Consider the following 4,050-nt stretch of genomic DNA (forward strand, 5'->3'; position numbering starts at 1 on the left):
CCCCCACCCCCAACCCTCTTCACATTGGTTATACCCAAGAGGCACTGTGCTGGAAAAGCCAGCCTAATCATTCACTTGGTACCTTAAGGCTTGAGGGCTATGGTAAGGTAAGCCCCATCACCCTCTCAACCAAGGACTCTAGGGCTTTTTGACCCCTGGAAGGAGCTGGACAGGGTATCAGGAAAGAGGGTGGGAACAGGGTGAACAAATAGTCCAGAGGTCTATAAACCTCAAAACAATAAGGACAACAACCCTACAGAAGTCTCCAAACACCTAAGAAACAAAGGCTCAAAAACCATTTCCAGATCCACTCATTTCTTTCTCTGCACAATGGTCCAGCCATTGTCCACTATATCCTCTTCCTTAATAGTCTGGAAATTCGAATCAGAGGGCTCAGCCTAGGGGCACACTCTCAGTAGGAGCCCCATTATTCTCAGCTGTGATCTCCATTTCTTCCACTATGTCCACTTCTGCCTCCTCTGCCTATTTGCCAGTCTTAAGTGCAGTGGCTGTGACGTTAAGCTTCTTTTGGGTGATGTGAGAGGTCATCTCCTTCAGGGAAACCCCATCACCTCTCTGGAAGTGCTGAAACATGGTCTGCAGCCGCTGGCTCCCATCCCAGCTGGTGCAGACTCCCATCCTCCACAACTGTATCCAACTCATTGGTCATCAGCTGCCCACGAGCTTCCACCTCATCCAACTCCAAGTCAGCATTGTAGAAGAAATAATCCTCCACTGCACCACAAAGCCACTGGGCCTTTTCCTGGCTGTGCATGCCCCCAAAGCCATTGTCCACAGCAATCTGCAAAGCAGGCCAAGCCTCCAGAGTGGCTCGGATGCCAGCCTTGTAGAGCCCTCGAGCATCTTCCCCAGTGCCTGCCATCATACCATCTAGTCCTTAAGACTTTAAAGGTTTAAAAACACTCACAGCAGGGAAGGTTTATGTCCAAAGCCAAACCGTATACGCTGTGTATAATAGGATAAGAGTGGGTGATTGTTTTAAGCACTTAGAGAGATGAAAATTTTTCATAACCTGTTTCCTTATTTACAGAGTTACCAAATGTAACTGTGATATTTTTTTAAAACATGTATTCTCAGGAAGTAGATGGATATAGCTAAACTAGGAAAGAGGGAAACAGAAAAGCAATGATTCAGGAAGGTGAGAGAGTGGGCAGAAGATTCATTCATTCTTTTATAATTTATTCTTTGTTCTCTCAACTTATATTCTAAGAGGGTCTCAAAACAGAAACATATAGGTTAGTCTAATAGCATTCAGTGCAAGGAAGAATAATGGAGAGATATAATTAATCACATCTGTCAATCTGAGGAGGAGAGTTTAGAAGATTGAGTAATAATTCTGGAAAGAAAGCACTCTAAGGGCTGGGAAGGTAGCTCAGTGGTAGAGTGTTTGCCTCGCATGCGTGAGGCACCACATAGACAGAAAAGGCCGGAAATTGTTCTGTGTCTCAAGTGGTAGAATGCTACCCTTGAGCTGAAGAGCTCAGGGACAGCGCCCAGGCCCAGAGTTCAAGCCCCCTGATTGACAAAAAAAAAAAAAAAAAAGGAAAGAAAGACGCTTTATAAACCCAAGGCAACTGATAAGTGGCAGCTTCTAACATGCAAATCTCCTCCTAAAGTAATTTTCCATTTTTATGCTGTCCTATTTCAGTCAGTCTGGAGATTCCTGGAAAGAAGATATGCTAAAAGCATTTCCATTTATATTACCATTTTAGCTCTATAGCCAATTTGTTTTTTCTTGGATCATTGCCAGCTCTATGTGCCCCAGCTGAGTCACACTATTAAGGAAAGCCAAAATGATTTACATTAATTCTAATAATTGTAAAGTGTTAGTTTTAATATATAATTTTAAACATATTTATAGAAAAAACTCATAAAATCAATCCAGAAAAATATATAATTTAAAGAATTTAAAAAGACTTATGGGATGCCATTAGGTGAACAAATATTCATATTATAAGAAAGGGGAAAGGCATTGAAAACCTATTTCATGAAATAATACCCAAAAAGTTTCCAAAACTCCAAGGAGATATGGATACTCAGATTCAAGAAGCTCAAAGATTCCCAACTAGAACCAACTAGGTATACTATAGTCATATAATAAGGTATATTACAGTCAATGTCTAAAGTATAAGTTAGGGCTGGGGACAGAGTGCTATTCCTAGTGACACAGTACTTAGCTAGTATTCATGAGGCCCTAGATACAATTTTCAGTACTGCAAAAAAAAGTACAAAACAAAGAGCAAATCCTAACAACAGCAAAAATATCACTAACACATAAGAGAATTCCCATTAGACATGTCTCAGCAGAAACTATACAGTCAAGAAGAGAACTGAATGATATTTTCATTCTAATATCATTCAATTTTTTTCTATCAGTTCTGGGGCTTGAACTCAGGGCCTGGGCTCCATCCCTGAGCCTCTCTCTGGCTCAAGGCTAGTGTTCTACCGCTTAAGCCACAACTGCACTTCTGGCTTTTTCTGTTCATGTAGAACTGAGGAATTGAACCAGGGCTTCATGCATACTAGGCAAACACTCTACCACTAAGCCACATTCCCAGCCTCTATCATTCAATTTGTAGTGTATGTTAATTGCACCAAGAATTTCACCATAGTAGTTCACATGCACATATATCTTAATCATAATAATCAGTAAATGTGATACAATGTATCAATTGAATGAAGATAAATAAACCATATTCTCATTAGTCCCCTCATACTAAATCTGCATGGACTCTGTCACTCACTACAACCAAAAGAATGCAGTGGAAATGACAGTGTGCTAGTTCCAGGCCTAAGCCTTAAGGAAAATCTTTGGACTGTTGCACTCACTGAAGTCAGTGGCTCTGTGCATAGGCCAGGTCCCCTGCCAGAGAGATGCCCTGCTTGGGGGTAGTCAACAGTAACTGTACTCTCTCAAGTACAGGTATAGAGAGAAGTACAGGATCTGTCACAGTTGACCTAGCTCACTACTTTTAAGACTCAGGAATGAACCTGGAATCCAACAAAGTCATTGCAATGAAGCAGGGAACTGTGGATGTACATCAAGCAAAGGTAGAGTTACAACAGAATTTGAGGAAAGGTAGATTTAGGTAAACTACAAATAGAAATAAAACAATCTTTTTTATTTTGATGCTACTAGGGTTTGAACTCAGGGCCTTGTGCTTCTTGTACCATCTCCAACCCTTTTGCTTTAGTTCTTTTTCAGATAGTTTTGCATGGGCCAGCTATCCTTCTGCCTATACTGCCTGTGTAGCTAGGATTATAGACGTGAGATAGAGATTCTCACTAAATTTTTGTCTAGTCTAGCCTTGAAACCACATCTTCTTGACTTCCACTTCCTGAATAGTTGTAATTATATGCATGTACCCCTTAACTTATCTCATAAATTGAGTTCATCAAGAAAACTCAGTGTGAAGTGACATGAAGATTTAAACAATTATACATAAGTCTGTCATTAAAAAATAAAATTTAAACTGGGTGCTGGTGGCTCATGCCTGTAACCCTACCTACACAGGAAGCTGAGATTTGAGGAAAGCCAGCACAGGTAGGGAAATCTGTGAAGTGCTTATCTCCAACTAACAAAAATAAAAGTCAGAAGTAGAGCTGTAGCTCAAGTGGTAGAGCATTAACCTTGAACAAAACAGCTCAGGGACAGTGTCCAGGCACTAAGTTCAAGCTCTCGTACCAGCACGCACACACACACACACACACACACACACACACACACATGCATGCATACATACATACACACAGTAATAAATAAAGTAAAAATTTTAGAGATTAACCTAACAATTTATACACAAAGCATTTGGATAATACATGTGGACTGTGTAGATGACAGGGAATTCGAGAAGGATGAGGATAGCATATGTCTACATTCCCAGGTCCCAGCTACTTGGTAGGCTGCGAAGCGGACCATTTGAGCCCAAAAGTTTGAAACTAGCCTGGGCTCTCATCTTAAAAAAAAAAAAAAAAAGCCAGGCACTGATGGCTCATGCCTGTAATCCTAGCTCCTCAGGAGGCTGAGAT

The 4,050-nt window shown here is 40.9% G+C and overlaps 1 pseudogene; it reads right to left on the reverse strand.

Moving 5' to 3' along the window:
• Positions 1-250: 250 nt before the first annotated feature.
• On the reverse strand, positions 251-886 carry LOC122107836 (annotated as a pseudogene).
• Between the last annotated feature and the right edge of the window lie 3,164 nt (positions 887-4,050).

This window comes from Dipodomys spectabilis, unplaced genomic scaffold (genome assembly GCF_019054845.1).
Source record: "Dipodomys spectabilis isolate Male_0828 unplaced genomic scaffold, ASM1905484v1 ptg000054l, whole genome shotgun sequence".
Classification (NCBI taxonomy): Eukaryota; Metazoa; Chordata; class Mammalia; order Rodentia; family Heteromyidae; genus Dipodomys; species Dipodomys spectabilis.